We start from the raw sequence: 16,569 nt of genomic DNA, 5'->3' as shown, positions 1-16,569 counted from the left end.
TTTCCAATCATTATTTTCACCATCATCAACCTATCACTCACTCTCGTCACACTCACCACACTGTCTGCAAACTCCTCAGAAAACAGGACACCAACACCATTCACGCCCTCCAGGCACCCTTGCCACACAAACTTGTATTTCTGTCCCTGCCTACCCTTCACCATTGTCACACCACTTCCCTTCCATCTCGTCTCTTGCACACAACATATGTCCACTCTTCTTCTGACCAATACTTCCACCACTTCTCCTGATCTCCCTGTCATTGTCCCTGCATTCCATGTCCCAAACCTCAGAAACCGATCTCCACGTCGAGCATCAGACGTTTCGTCGTCATAAATGGAGTGATTTCCACCCTTGCTTCGATCGGGTTCCACACCTTGAGTTTTGACGAGAGGGAGTGGGGTCCCCCACGGGGTACTTCGGGCTGTACCCTGCCCATATGTAGTTGTAATCGTCATGGTTCTCCTTTTGAGGCAATGTTTTTTTATGGCCGGATGCCCTTCCTAACGCCAACCCTTTTAGTCGCCTCTTACGACACGCAGGGATACGGTGTACCTATTCTAAACCGGGGTACACACAGGGTATATATTGTTGCGGATATGGGACTTGGCCTCAATATCCGCTTGTAAATACTCCCCTATTTCCCCAATACTCCCCAACTATCCCCAATCCCCCATTCCCTAGTCCCATTGCCTGTAAATAACACTCTGTAGAACCGACCTTCCCCTTTTTCCCCCATTAAATGTCGTGCCCAGGTCCACCGCATCTCACGTAGACAACTATAGGACATCTTGCTAGTTATTCTTAGTCTATGTCAGTTAAGGACTCGTTTCCATTAATTCTGACTCTTCGTTGCACCAGAATGTGATTGTATGGCACCAGTAGTGAGTTTAGGACCTCCCCTTACCTCCTCCCATCTTCCCCATGAAACAACAACAACAACAACAACAACTACAACAACTACAACAACAGAGGAGATTGGGGGCGGCGCGGCGCGGGGAGTGTGCGTCCTCGCTCCGGCTGGTTAGCCGCCATTGGCCATGCGCTCCACGGGGTTACCACGAAGGGGCTGGCTGTCAGCCCCTCGTCAAGGGCGGAGCCGGTAACCCCCCCCCCCGCACCCAATGAGAAGCAACGGGCCGATTCCATCTGGGGCGGAGCTAACGAGCCGAGGGCGTGTCACTCCCCGCCGGATATACGCAGCCACTTACCGGACGTGACGTGAGATGCGCCCCGAGCTTGAAGAAGAGACAAGTCGCGACCTCGAGCGCTGAGAGAGACCTCCCGCATCTCTGTACCGGACCGGGTCGATTCTGTCCTTGAGCCAAGAGTGCCCGCTTTCCTTGCCATCAATCCCCGTGTGAGTCAGTTTTGTCCTGTTTATCTGTGGTCTGTCGGGAATAAGATAAGTGTGTCTAAGTGCCTATCTTTCTATGCTGTCCCTCTCATTCCTGTAATCTAACCTTCCGCCATATTATAACCTCCTCCGGAGGTCTTGAGAACCGTATCCCTGGTGTCGTGTCATTTTAATCCCAGCCGTTGTGTCCTTTTCCTTCATTGATCTAGCGTAGCGCGACTCGGACAAGGTTCGAGTATAATCGGGTAACTTGTGCGGACACGGCGGCCATTCCGCTCGGCCCACCATAACATCAAAGTCGTGTCTGTAACAATTGGTGTCAGGAGTGTCGGATTCGGACCTGGGACTAAATTTATTAGGCCCAAATTTTGGAACACCAATTGTACCGCTAGGGTAACAATTGGTGTTGGGAGGTAGAATTCGATCCGGAGCGCGTTTCCCGCGCTCGAAATTATAACGGCGAAATTTGATTTTGTTTTACGAAAATAAAAACCCGAATTTTGAAAGTCGCGCTATGGCAGACCAAGTCGGCTGGGTTCCGTTAGAGGAGAGTGAGGCAGGGTCGGTCCAGGACCAAATTGAGGGACGTGAGGAGAGCGAAGCAGCGAGGGTAGCAGACGCACAAAATGGCGCCTCGCTGGTCACGGCGACCGCGACCGTGGCAGCGCCCCTGGTGGATTCAAACCTTTTCCTCCTGCAAATGAGGGCCCTTATGGAACAAATGGGGAACCGGATGGATGCTCAGAGTGAGCGATTGGAGGGCCAAATGGGAAACCAAATGGGGGTAATGGGAAACCAAATGGGGGTAATGAGGGACGAAGCGAGGGGTACCAGTGAGGGGTTAGACAATAATTTTAAGGGATTAGACAAGAAATTTGGGAAGTTAGACAATAATTTTGAGGAGTTAGACAAGAAATTTGGGAAGTTAGACAATAATTTTGAGGGGTTAGACAACGGGATAAAAGAGGTGAGAAATGGGTTAATAGGGTTAGAAAACAGTATGGAAGGCAAATTGAGGGACATGAGGGACCAAGCGGAAAGAGAAGTTAAACAAATGGAGCAGCAGATAGAGGGGGTCAGAATGGGGGTAGAAACCAAACTGGATGCTCACAGGGAGGAAATGGAGCAGATGAGGGTGGCATCTGGGCAGGAGATGCAAGTGATGGGAGAGGAGATCAGAAGAGGTGTGAGTGAGGAGGTCGGAGGAGTGCGCGAGGAGGTGAGGCACTGTAAGGAGCGCATGGAGAAGGTGAGAAAGGGGACTGTAAAATTGCAAAGTGGTATAGAGGAGTTGACGCTGGGAGTAGAACAACTGACAGTGGGACAAAAGGAGTTGGGGGAACAGGTAAAGAAGAACACAGCGGTAATAGAGGGGTTAAAATCGACGCAGAAGGAGATGAAAAAGGACGTAGGGGTAATTAAAAAAGAGTGTCAGACGGTACACGAGGACCTGACGAGGAAAATGAACAAGGTGGTAGAGGTGATGGAGGTTAAAGAACGGGAGGTGCGGGAGCACATAGAAAAAAATAAAGTGGAGTTAGAGGAAGAACTTAAAGGGGCGCACGAGGAGATGAAGGAGGTGAAGCAGAAATTAGAAGAGGTGGAAGAAGGGGTGAGCGAAATTAAGAAGCGACGGAGAGAGGATAAGAAAGAGATAAAAGAGGAGGTAAAAGAATTGGTCCAAAGTCTGTGTTCGGATCGTGATGATGTGCTCATTAACCGGATGAGGGATTCGCAGGTGATGGAGGAGAAGCGAAGAGAAAGAGGACCCGGTGTAAGTGGTGACCAATATGGTCGTGCGTATGATGCGCCAGGTGATTTAATAAGCTTGGGGGTCGAGATAGACCCGGATGTTCGTGAGAGGCCGTTGGTGAAGTGTGCGACAGGTCTGGTGTGCGAAAGAGGAGGTGTGCGAGAAAGTCCGACTCTGGGGTGTGTGAGGAAAAAGTGCGTGCCAAGGAGTGAGGGTGCTGGCGAGAGTGAGTCGGTCGTAGCGCGTGTGCGAGGGAGCACATGGAAGCGCGGTGTGGTAAGTGTTACAGAGGGTGTGATGGGAGAGTGTGCGCGAGAAAGGTGTGTGACGGACGGGTGCATGGGGAAAGAGTGCGCTGTCAAAGGCAAGGAAGAATGCACACCTGTGGTGAGTGTTACAGAGGGTGTAACGGGAGAGTGTGCGCGAGAAAGGTGTGTGACGGACAGGTGCATGAGGAAAGAGTGCGCTGTCAAGAGTAAGGGTGAGTGCGCTGTCAAGAATGGAGGTGAGAGTAGTGAGAGTGACAAGGAGCGTGAGTTGGTTGTGACAGGTGAGCGAGGATGCACACCTGGAATGGTAGAGCGTGAGTGGGAATGCACGCTGGAGTTGGTGGTGAGGCACATGGTTGGGTGTGCAAATGAGAGCACACCTGTGATTGTCACAGAGGAGGTGACCGAGGAGGGGGCGCGAAGAGGTGTGTTGGTGAGGTGTGCTACCAACGAATGTGTGCCAAAGTGTTCGGTGGTCAGGTGTGTGACCAAGGCTGTGCGTGGAATGGGTGTACCTGGGTGTGTAAGGAAAGGTACGAGGAGCATGGAAACGGCTGGATGTGTGAGCAAGGAACGGGCTGCGGGGTGTAAGCGTCCAGGTGAAGCATCGACGGTAACCGGTTTAGTGGTTAGGTCGACTTTTAGCCGAATCGGGCCCTCGGTGCGTGCCGGGCCTCGCTTTGAACGGCCGCGTCCGTGCTCCACTAGGCGGAGCTGGCAGCCCGATAGGAAGGGTCGCCATGGCGACCACTTTTTGTTGAGGCATTCCGGCAGGTCGAGATCGGGCCATGGGATGGCTCCGTGCCGAGATGGTGCGTGGGATCTCGGCCCGGGTAAACCTCCTTCCCTGCACCGAGTGCCGGACATATCCAGCCGCTGGCACCAAACAACCCGCATTCATGGCTTGGCTTTACGAAGCCGGGCTTTGGACAGGAATTGGCGCACCGAGAGGCAGTAGTGAGTAGACTGTGTGATGAGGTTAGTGGTTTGGCCCCAAAATTAGAGAAAAACAAAATTTGATGATTGGCAAAGGATTGGCAGTAATGATTGGCAGATGATGGGTAGTGATTGGCAAATTTTTAATTTGTTGAAATTTGATGTGCAAAATTGGTAGTGAGCGATGGGCCCGGTGGGTAAGGGTGGCATCCTTGCCACCCTTCCCATATAGGGGGGCAAAGGAGCAATAGCTTATGGGGTGTATGGCAGTGAAAACTAGCCCGGGTGGGTTAGGATATTGATAGGGATCTAGCGAAGCTGACATTAGGTGACGTTAAGTTTAGTTAGTGACTGATACCTGTAGTGGGGACGCAGGTAGATTAGGATGGATGATAATGACGAGGGAGCGCAATAGTTTAAAGGGACGACTGGGAAGCGCAAGTTTCAAAAGGGAGTAGTTAGCTGAGACGATGCCGTGTGTGTGAGAATTGAACAGGTGTGCAACTGGACAGGTGTGTGGAGCAGTGTGTGAGTAGTGAGTGTGTGGATCAGCGCGAATGCGCTTGGGGAGAGAAGGGTGCAGGTGGCACCAGGTGTGAGAGCACAGGTGTGCAAGTAAAGGTGTGTGGAGAGAGTTGGAGTAAGTGGTACGGAGTGGTGTGCATGGTGCGAAGGTGTGAATGGGGGAAGAGTGGACCCCTTTCACGAGTACCCGGGGCGGGTAGTGCAAGTGTTAGGTAGAGGGTATAGGTAAATTGTGGTTGGATATTGGCATTTGTGGTGCGGTTGCAGAATGGTGTTGTGAATGGGTGCATTAGTGTTGTGGAAATGGCTGGGCGTGTAGCCTGTTAGTGCTCCTATATGGACCTGTTAGTGCTCCTATATGGATCCAATGGACCTGTTAGTGCAACTATAGTTGGTTGGGCACTCCACCACTGTGAGGATGTCGGCCAGGTGAGGCCGCAGGTGGGCTCTGGGAGCCGTTAGTGTCAGTGGGTGTCTGAGGATCCCGGGTGTGGATCGGGCAGCCCAGTGCCAGAGAGGGCACCGAGTGGGGAGAGCGCCAGAGGGCCTTCCCCAGGTAGTTAGGTTAGGGTAAGGAGCAGGTAAGCTCGGAGGCAACTGCAGTGGTGGAGGTGTGCAGGTGGGTAGACCCACTGGGAGAGGTACACGCCACGGCCCAGAAATTGTGCGAGGGCACCGGGAGATGAATCGGGGGAGTGAGACCCCAAATTGAAAAGCACCACAGTTTGGCCAATGGGAATTGGTTTTTAGAACCCATAGTGTAAGAGGGCCAATGGTTTGGCCGGAGAAAGACCCCGGGTAGTGTAAAGTTGTTAAAGTCATTTAGGAAATAGTTAGGATTGATGAACCTGTCGCACCATACGCAGCCACTTACCTGTGGTGATGATGATGACTCCACACCTGTGTTTTCTTTGTTTTGTGTTGCAGGAAGTAAGGACTGCTGTTGGATTTGTGAGACGCATCACGACGTGGATGAGACATTGGGGTGATTCCATCTCTCCCTCCCTAGGAGGGACTGATGATGAATTGGGAATGGCAAATTTTGATGTTCAGTTGGAGATGGCAAATTTTGATGAGAGTTGAAAATGGCAAATTTGATTGGTTAGGAGGGAGAGAAGACGAATTTGGTTTATGGGAGGAACGGGGAAGACAGTAGGGACGTTTGTTGATTTGTAAAGTAGATGTTTATGGGTAGTGTTGTGTTTTGTGGATACAGTAAGGGGTAAGGGAGGGGCCATGTAGGTTACCTGGTGGGGAGGGGGGGGCGTACGGTAGGAACGTACCTGTCTCACCTGGTTCCCATGTGCCCCCAGTGTGCATCATCTTATATTGCGTGCACTTTTGCGCCCTTACCACCTTACTCACTTGTCTTCTTCTTTTGTCTCCCACCTCCGAGGATCTGGCTTTGGGGTAGAGAGAAAGGAGAGAGAGGTGCTGGCTACGCAGTTGTGGGCCTGCACTTTCGCTGCTTGCTGCCTGGATCGATACACCATATGGACCGCAATGTTGGTGGCCACCCACAATGGACCGCAGTTCTTTTGCGGCCAAGCACCACCCGTGGATGGACCTATGGGTCAACGTGGCACCTATGCCATACAGGTGAACCACTTTTAGTTGACACCACTGAAGGCCACAATACAGAAATGGACGCGGTTGGCGCCTTTCTTTATTTTTGAAAGAAGCCAGAAGGCCAAGTGCACCACACGAAGAGCAAGAGACACCTGCAGGGTTAGGGGTTGTTGTTTTTATTTTGATGAACAATGGTGACTGCACCGGATGGTGCTGACTGTGTGATGGGGTGGTGCTTTTGGTGCTGGGAAGGGGTGCTCTGCACATTATTAAAGGCCGTAAGGCCACAGAGCACTCGTGGGTTGGTGTATCGATGCTGGCATGCGTGCTCTCTCTATGCATAACATCTGCATGTGTTCCTCCAAAAACAGGTCCTGGATCGTAGTGTAAATATCAGCGTAGTCTTGTAAATAATGCTCCCTACCGGCTGTATGTTTAGTTTGCGAATTCTTTCCGCGATTCGGTTATCCTGTGGGTGTGTTTCTGTGAGGAGAAGGGTGCAACGTCGCAGGGGGACAAATTTACTCATTTGTGAACATCTGTAAAACTGTCGCACTCAGGGTAGAGTTAATAGTAGAGGGAACTACATCTGAGTGCCACACTAAAATAGGTAAAAATTTATCGGGTCGGGACGCCCCGAGGGTAGAGAAGGGTGCAATGTTGCGGATATGGGACTTGGCCTCAATATCTGCTTGTAAATACTCCCCTATTTCCCCAATACTCCCCAACTATCCCCAATCCCCCATTCCCTAGTCCCATTGCCTGTAAATAACACTCTGTAGAACCGACCTTCCCCTTTTTCCCCCATTAAATGTCGTGCCCAGGTCCACCGCATCTCACGTAGACAACTATAGGACATCTTGCTAGTTATTCTTAGTCTATGTCAGTTAAGGACTCGTTTCCATTAATTCTGACTCTTCGTTGCACCAGAATGTGATTGTATGGCACCAGTAGTGAGTTTAGGACCTCCCCTTACCTCCTCCCATCTTCCCCATGAAACAACAACAACAACTACAACAACTACAACAACTACAACAACAGAGGAGATTGGGGGCGGCGCGGCGCGGGGAGTGTGCGTCCTCGCTCCGGCGCTCCACGGGGTTACCACGAAGGGGCTGGCTGTCAGCCCCTCGTCAAGGGCGGAGCCGGTAACCCCCCCCCCCCGCACCCAATGAGAAGCAACGGGCCGATTCCATCTGGGGCGGAGCTAACGAGCCGAGGGCGTGTCACTCCCCGCCGGATATACGCAGCCACTTACCGGACGTGACGTGAGATGCGCCCCGAGCTTGAAGAAGAGACAAGTCGCGACCTCGAGCGCTGAGAGAGACCTCCCGCATCTCTGTACCGGACTGGGTCGATTCTGTCCTTGAGCCAAGAGTGCACCTTGAGCCATCGACTGCCCGCTTTCCTTGCCATCAATCCCCGTGTGAGTCAGTTTTGTCCTGTTTATCTGTGGTCTGTCGGGAATAAGATAAGTGTGTCTAAGTGCCTATCTTTCTATGCTGTCCCTCTCATTCCTGTAATCTAACCTTCCGCCATATTATAACCTCCTCCGGAGGTCTTGAGAACCGTATCCCTGGTGTCGTGTCATTTTAATCCCAGCCGTTGTGTCCTTTTCCTTCATTGATCTAGCGTAGCGCGACTCGGACAAGGTTCGAGTATAATCGGGTAACTTGTGCGGACACGGCGGCCATTCCGCTCGGCCCACCATAACATCAAAGTCGTGTCTGTAACAATATTATACATATATAAACACATACAAGCACATCTTCATATACTGTTTATATTTATATAAATACACTGCCTACATTTGTTAACGACATATATAAAGGTAAAAGGGATGTTTCTGAAAAAATTAAGTGAATGAGTTACGGTGAATGATTTGATGAGTCGAGGTGGATTGAATGAGTTGAAACATCCGTTAATCGTCAAAATTTATGCCATGAGGGAATTTTGTCCGTTTTTAGGTAGATTTAATGAGGTGGATTATTTTAATTCTTGAAGCTCCGTCCGCTACTTATTTAATTTCTTCCAATTATTTAGTTTATGCAAATGAGGCACCCTGCTCGTATTGTGGAGTTTCTGCTATTTCTCACAGTTTTATATATATCAAAATCGCCAATATCGAAAAGAATATCCATTTTTTTTTTCAAAATGAGTGGGGATAATAATAAGTGTCCAGATCACTTCCAGCACCTAAAGTTGAAATACAGTATTGGCGTTATTATCAATCCTATATTCTTTTCTCCGAAACATTCGTAAAATCTGCAGATTTTCTATTTTAATCATCTCGCATCAAAAAAAATCTCCCACAAAGTTCTCCCATGATTAGAGGAGTCATACTTGGTTCATGCGTCTGTCTCACGATGTCCTTTGCACGCCTTGATCACCTATCATATTGATTGGTACAACTCGCTCTAAATTGGCTTTACCATTGTTCTCATTTACTCTCACTTGCACTCGCTCTTTATCTGTTACCTTGTCATATATAAACCCTGTTACTGACATAAATCCCTAATCCCTGGCACCTTCTCCATAATAAGGCATAAGGAGGCATAATCCCTGGTGTTGGGCTAGCGGCTAGGGTGCCGGCTTAGGATCCAAGGATCCTGGGTTCGAATCCCGGTCGATCGCTGAATTAACGCCAGGGGGGTTGACTCAGCCTGTCATCCTTCCGAGGTCGGCTAATTGAGTACCAGTTCACTGGTAATTCCCTGTTTGTCGTTAAAGGCGGCAAAAAGGGTTGGCGTCAGGAAGGGCATCCGGCCGTAAAACATTGCTTCAAATAGGGGACCAAAAAACAACAACCACGGTTCCCGAAAAAGGCCAACCCCCGCCTTGCGGGGAAAAATGGCCTCTAAAGGTGGTTATAAAGGTGGTTTTACTGACATAAGGTGGCTCATGGGCTCGCTTCATCCATGAACCATGGCACTTTGTTAGTTCCTTTGCTCAAAGGCTGAAAACCATCGTGATTGTTCTTTTCTCCCTGTGTGCCCTCTAAGGAACTCTTTCTTTTTCTCTTTCAATTTGTTCAGCCAACTCGCATGCTTTTATTATATATTTTTAACACCTCGAAAATTTATCTTTGGGTCTTCCTTAGATCATTGTTATATATTTTATTTTAATTCCTTTCTTCTTTTTCTTTGATGTGCAATGCTTTCTGGATGGGCAAATAAAAATTGCTATATGAATGTTTTTTTGTTTCTAAAGAGAATGACCATGGAAGATGATTTGGGGGAGAGGGGGTGAGGGGGTTGGAGTATGAGTATGGAGGAATGGAGGAGGGGTGGGGGTTAAACATACATGGAGTGGTGGGACACAAGTAGACAAAGCCAAATCAATTTATGAATAGCTATTACTATTATTACCCTCACCAAAGAAGAGAGTATTGCATTTGGTCCATTTGTCTGTTTGTTTGTTTGTCTGTCTGTCCGCAAAAAATGTGCTAATGTAGGCCACAAACGCCACCTGTTGGTAGCCTGTAGTACACGTTCCTTTTTTTCAACTGGGTATGTCTATAAATTATGTACAATTAGAATGTGAGTACATCTATAAAGTATGTACAATTAGAATGTCTATAAAGTATGTACAATTAGAATGTGAGTACATCGATAAAGTATGTACAATTAGAATGTCTATAAAGTATGTACAATTAGAATGTGAGTACATCGATAAAGTATGTACAATTAAATGTGAGTACATCTATAAAGTATGTACAATTAGAATGCGAGTACATCGATAAAGTATATACAATTAGAATGTGAGTACCTCTATAAAGTAGGTATAATTAGAATGTGCGTACATCGATAAAGTATGTACAATTAAATGTGAGTACATCTATAAAGTATGTACAATTAGAATGCGAGTACATCTATAAAGTATGTACAGTTAGAATGTGAGTACCTCTATAAAGTAGGTATAATTAGAATGTGCGTACATCGATAAAGTATGTACAATTAGAATGTGACTACATCCACAAAGTATGTACAATTAGAATGTAAGTATGTCGATAAAGAATGTACAATTAGAATGCAATTACATCGATAAAGTATGTACAATTAGAATGTGAGTACATCTATTAAGTATGTACAATTAGAATGCGAGTACATCTAGTGAAAGTATGTACAGTTAGAATGTGAGTACATCTATAAAGCATGTTCAATTAGAATGCGAGCACATCTATAAAGCATGTACAATTAGAATGTCAGTATGTCTATTAAGTATGTACAATTAGAATGTGAGTACATCTATGAAGTATTGTCGTGTTCACCGGGGAATTGAGATCCTCCAAGGTGATGGGTGGCCGATCGAGCTTAAACTCCAAGGCGTTCAGTAAACTATGGCGGACCTTCTTTATACGCGCGAGGAGTAGTGAAGAGTGACGAGGCTTACCTGCACGGCATATGCAGCACAGGTGGTTTTCCGAATCACCGACAGATAAACGGGACAGGGCGAGGAATTAAAATGCAACAATACCGGGTTTAATGAAAGAAATGCCGACAACAAAAGAATGCACAGTCAAACTAAAATCCTAAATGGAGCGCTCCCACATGGACCCATAAAACAACACAAGGGGAAAAATTAATGGAAAATAATGCGTGTGGATTTGCGTGTACTCAGCTTTGAGCGGCCCTCAAACCCCGTCGGATATCCCGGAGTTCATGCGCGGGAAAACACCGCCTTAGCACCAAGCCGTGTTCACCGCCACAAGCGCGAAGCGAGCAGGCTGAGCTCCATCCTCGTCGTCTGCTCCACACTGCACCAATGGTCTCTCAGGTGCACCCAGCCGCCACGCAGTCAGCACCAACGAGCCAGGGAATGAAAATGCGTCCGCTCGCCACTAAAGCCAAGGCCCAAGAGCACGAACTGTGACCGCTTTTCATCAGCTCGGGACACCAAGAGAGAACATGAGCCAGACCGTCTTTCATCAACTCGGGACCCCAAGAGCTCAAATGTGGCTGTCCTCTCTCAACTCGGGACCCAAAGAGAAAGAAAATTCCGGGACACCGTTCTTTTGTTCCCAGTGCTCTTACGAGGATGACGTATGTGCACGCTCCAATCCAAGAGTCCATCTCATTGCTCTATGGCCGTCCTGACCAATCGTTCTTCGGCACGTGGCCTCATGGCCACTTGCCGGCCTTTGTGACGACCCGGTCCGTGGTATGTGCTCAAATGTCCTGGTTCCGGTTGCTTTTATTTGGTGCTTATTTTAGGTGTGGAGTGCATGGCTGGTGTGGTGTGTGTAGTGCAGTGTCATAAGGAACTGAGGAGAAATCACAGAGGCAATTTACATACAGGGGATTTACCCTTAACCCCTACCTAATTAACATAACCCCACCCCTCGCCATGGGGACAAAGATAAGACCTTACACGACATCTGGCCTGACATGTATATCAAGGTGGCTACTCGACACACGGAGCACACTACCCAACACAATCCTACCTGGCCCTAAGGTATTGCATTGCCTACCCCCCATAAACGTAACAGTATGTACAATTAGAATGCGAGTGCATTTGTAAAGTATGTACAATTATAATGTGAGTACATCTATAAAGTATGTACAATTAGAATGTGAGTACGTCTATAAAGTATGTACAATTAGAATGTGAGTATGTCTATAAAGTATGTACAATTAGAATGTGAATACATCTATAAAGTATGTACAATTAGAATGTGATTACACTACCAGCCAAAAGAAAAAGTATATATATATATACTAGTGGAGTGTGCTTACACATTGTAAGTAATAATGAACTGTGATTCGTACGTATGTACATAATAAATAGAAGCTTTATGAATCTTGGCAAGCAACACCATCCACCTGCTACATATCAATTGAGGTTTGTTTGTTTTTTTACAGACGCATTTACGGTTATTTTAGGTAAATTTTCATGTATTGAGGCTTTGCGACGGTTTTGTGATTTTTACCAGGTGTATCGGCTTCGATATCCGTCGGCATGCGAAATTTCAGCTTTCTTCGCTACCCGGAAGGTACCAAACATTAATATCAGTTAGTCGGTCAGTCTGAATCAGTGGTTCGAATGAGCTTTACACATTAGATGCTCAAACTTTCTTCCAAACAAATATATGTACAGTGATGGAAAATATATATATATCTATATATATATATATATATGGAACGTCTTTGAAGATTGCAGTACCTCGTTCATAGAACCTTTTGAATACCTCTGTTACTTTACTGAACCTACATCTAAGATTGACTTCACACAAGCCCCACATCCTATTTGATCTTCAGTAACATTTTTATGGCCATGTTCCCGGTTCATTAGCTTACTCTTTGTGAGAGGTACCCTGAAACCTTTTTAAGTCCGTGAGACTACAGATGAGACATTGAGCTTTGCCTCCTCCGCAATGCAGCACCTCCCCCATCAGCGAACCTTGCAGACCTACCCTACTCCTACTACAACAGCAGTTTTCGCAGTCGAGTGGATTGAACTCCGCAGGCGACCGAAGGCAGCAGCAGGTAGCAGCAGGTAGCTCTTGAGTAAGTGCAACACCAGCTAAGGCTATTCGGGGAGGTTACCATAGGCTATTGCACCGTCATAACAGGTACTCTGAACATATCAATTCGTTGCACTGCGGTAAAGTTTGTAAAAGGTGAGCGGATTTCTACTAATTAAATGTTAATTACATTAATTATGCACGAGGAGCGCAGACGTCGCGCGACCGGGGAGGTGTTTTCCCGCCGAGCCGGAGCCGCCAGGTGTGTCGGTTCCCCGGGAGCGGAAGGTCGCGTTGTCGCTTCCCACTCGCTGTGATTCCCGGGAAGCACGCACGGCACACTCGAGTCAATCATCGTTAAAAAAGCAGCAGACAGAAGCACCGATGGCGATGGTAACGGCGATGGCCGAGGCACGCGCTCTTGCCAAAGGTAATTTCATCGCTGCTGTTCAGGTAAGTTTCGCGCTCGATGAAAACGGTAATTATTATAGACGGAGGACGCGGTGTGACGTCGCAGGTGGAGCCGTTTAAGCGAACGAGGCGAGCGACCTTTGCCGATGGGTTTGGTGAGTGTGCGGGAGAAGAGGAACCTCAGTGTGAGCAGGCGGCCGAGCGCAGGCACTCACTGTGAGCCGGTGAGTGGAGCCACGTGACACGTGAGCGTTTGGTGAGCAGTGAGCGTGGTGATGACGACGCACTGGAAGCAAACGGATCGAAGAGGGTCGATCACACCGATGGGTTCGAACCTCTTATCGCCCAGCGCTGGTCCGATTCCCGCCAATCCGATGGTGGTGGTGATGGTGGTGGTGATGAGCGTTCGCGCTTCGGGGTTTCTCGATCATCGAGGCTCCCCCTACTCCGGGGTCTGGCGCGTGCTCCCCCCCTCCCCCAAAGCAAGACGGCAGATTTGTTCGGAGTTATTTGAACTGTGAATCCGCAGATCTCACCGGAAATGTGAAGATTAAACTGACAAACGGCCCTTTGAATCTCAGAGCGCCGGTGTCGGTGCTTCGTGCTGCACGTTTACGTGAAACTGCGGCGGAATTCGTGTCCCGTCGCCTTTTGTCAACAGCGAGCACGAGTCGCCCCCCACTTGCGCCTTCGGAGAGAAGAGGCGCTTTGGGAGATGGGGAGGGGCGGAGCGAACGAACGGGGACCGAGGGGAACGGTATTGTGCAGCAGCGAACGAGGGAGGAGCCAAAAGGAGGAAGGCGGGATGAAATGCAGCAGCGAGGGAGGAGCCAAAAAGAGGAGGGCGGGATGAAATGCAGCAGCGAGGGAGGAGCCAAAAAGAGGAGGGCGGGATGAAATGCAGCAGCGAGGGAGGAGCCAAAAAGAGGTGGCGGGGTGAACTGCAGCAGCGAGGGAGGAGCCAAAAATAGGAGGGCGGGATGAAATGCAGCAGCGAGGGAGGAGCCAAAAAGAGGTGGGCGGGGTGAACTGCAGCGGCGAGGGAGGAGCCAAAAAGAGGACGGGGTGAAATGCAGCAGCGAGGGAGGAACCAAAAAGAGGTGGGCGGGGTGAACTGCAGCGGCGAGGGAGGAGCCAAAAAGAGGACGGGGTGAAATGCAGCAGCGAGGGAGGAGCCAAAAAGAGGTGGGCGGGGTGAAATGCAGCAGCGAGGGAGGAGCCAAAAAGAGGTGGGCGGGGTGAACTGGGGCTTGTTCTTCACGCAGTTCGACATCACCACGTGGCGCGCGCGCACATCGCCTCGCCTCGGCATTTAAATGCGCGACAATTGGGACTGAATTAAGCAATTATTTGTAGCAATTACTGAAAACAAGGACGGAATGTACCACATTTCGAATCTATTCCAATTGATCTATTCCATGTGATTATAAAATCTTTATTCAAGTGTTAATAATTAGTCCGCGAAAAAAAGCAATCACACTGACAAACATCATTTACTGTTTGCATTTGGTAATTTTCAATAAAAATACGACATACTGGATTGTCTGACAAGATGTGGCAGATATAGCACATTTGCGTTTTAAACGATCGAGTCTGGTTCAATTCCACATCCGATGATAAACTGTCAGATTGGAGTTTCCCGGGCAGTGTTTGGAGTTTCACAAAGTGCGCCTTCCCTCGGATGGACCTTAAGCGGGTGCTCCGTCTATTAAGTACGTACTAGCCTTAACGAGTGGTGGCTGGAGCGTTGAGGATCCCACGGGGTCCTTCGTGAAGAGTAAGCGAGTTATCCTCGACAACTACCGCACCCTGGCCTTGTTCCAAAATCCAGCCCAAATCAACTTCGGTCGAACCTCAGGCATGGCCATCTGGATCGTGAATGACTTGGACGCCAAAAATATTCCGCGACAGATCCCATAAAAAGGTGGGAATGATTGGGATCGTTCAAGTAGTAGCTAGTAGACACGAGGTACTGGACCTTTGTACGTAATTGGCTTTCACAACGGGTTTAAAGGTAGGAAAGAGAAGCACCAATTTGTTCGGGCTGTCTCTACAATGGGAAACTAACATTGAAAGTAACGTGATATATAAATATAAATCTGATATATTATATATACCATATAAAACGTGTGTGTGTGTGTGTGTGTGTGTGTGTGTGTGTGTGTGTGTGTGTGTGTGTGTGTGTGTGTGTGTGTGTGTGTGTGTGTGTGTGTGTGTGTGTGTGTGTGTGTACAGGAAAAAAACCATACGGTATCAAACACGTACCTGGCTGTGCAACCTCGTGTAATCTTCACCTCTCGCCGTCTGTTCACGTCAGTCAACAAGGATGTGCTGCCTACCTCACAAATCAGCAAAGTTATATATTGTGGTGCTGTGCACGCACAATTCGTTTGCCAAGAAGGTAGGCCACAACGCGTTGTACAAATTGAAACACTTTATTAACAGCTCGCACGTAAGCACTGGGCGGGCTCGACTATCGAGCCCCCGCATATATATGTCCCGAGGCCACGCCTTGCCCCCGAGCGTGGCCGGTCGGCCGAAAGGCGGGGCATGTATCTCAGTTCCACCCTGCGCCTCGTGACGCCTTTGCTCCGGGCGTGGAAGCGCAGCTCGGGCCACCCACTGGTGCGCGGAATTATTGCCCACTGACAATGTGTCCGCCACACGCACCCCCCCAGAATTCCCGAGCACCTGAAGGGTGAGCTTGTGGGGAAGCCGGATGACCCGGCCGAAACGCCCTCTGGCGATGCGTGCAGGGCTGGGGGGTAGCGGGGCTGGGGGGTGCCGGGGGTCTGCCCGCCGGGAGGCTTGCGGGGGGTGGTCCAGGTCGAGGTGGGCCGGCTTGAGGTGGTCCACGGAGATACGATCTGGAGTACCGCCGATGTCCACGGTGAAATGCTTGTCCCCGGTCTCCAGCACGCGGAAGGGCCTGTCGTACGGGGGCCGCAGCGGTGCCCGGTGGGCGTCGTGCCGGACAAAAACGTACTCCGCCGTGCGAAGCTCCGGGGCGACGTGGGAGGACGGGCAACCGTGGTGTGCCGTCGGCACCGGGGCGAACATCCTGGCGGTCTCCTGAAGGGCGGAGCGCTGTTGCGCCGCGGACCAAGGGGCCATGGAGTCAGGGATAAATTCGCCCGGTACCCGCAGTGGTTGTCCGAAGACCAGCTCCGCCGAGGACGCGCGCAGGTCGTCCTTGGGCGCCGTCCTGAGGCCCAGCAGGACCCAGGGGAGCCTGTCGGCACAGCTGCCGTCGCGGAGGCTGGCCCGGAGCGCGGCCTTCATTGAG

The 16,569-nt window shown here is 49.4% G+C and overlaps 1 protein-coding gene across 1 annotated transcript in view; it reads right to left on the bottom strand.

The window, feature by feature from the left end:
* LOC137433879 (cartilage acidic protein 1) overlaps positions 1-13,909 on the bottom strand; it is a 354,284-nt gene extending 340,375 nt beyond the window's left edge. The window contains exon 1 of the mRNA XM_068126319.2: positions 13,499-13,909. The gene's annotated coding sequence lies outside the window, so the exon portion shown is untranslated. The remainder of the gene's footprint in view (positions 1-13,498) is intronic.
* Positions 13,910-16,569: the final 2,660 nt, after the last annotated feature.

The sequence above is a fragment of the Myxine glutinosa genome, chromosome 10 (genome assembly GCF_964187855.1).
Source record: "Myxine glutinosa chromosome 10, kmMyxGlut1.1, whole genome shotgun sequence".
In the NCBI taxonomy this organism is placed as follows: Eukaryota; Metazoa; Chordata; class Myxini; order Myxiniformes; family Myxinidae; genus Myxine; species Myxine glutinosa.
This window is presented reverse-complemented; position numbering and strand designations above follow the sequence as displayed.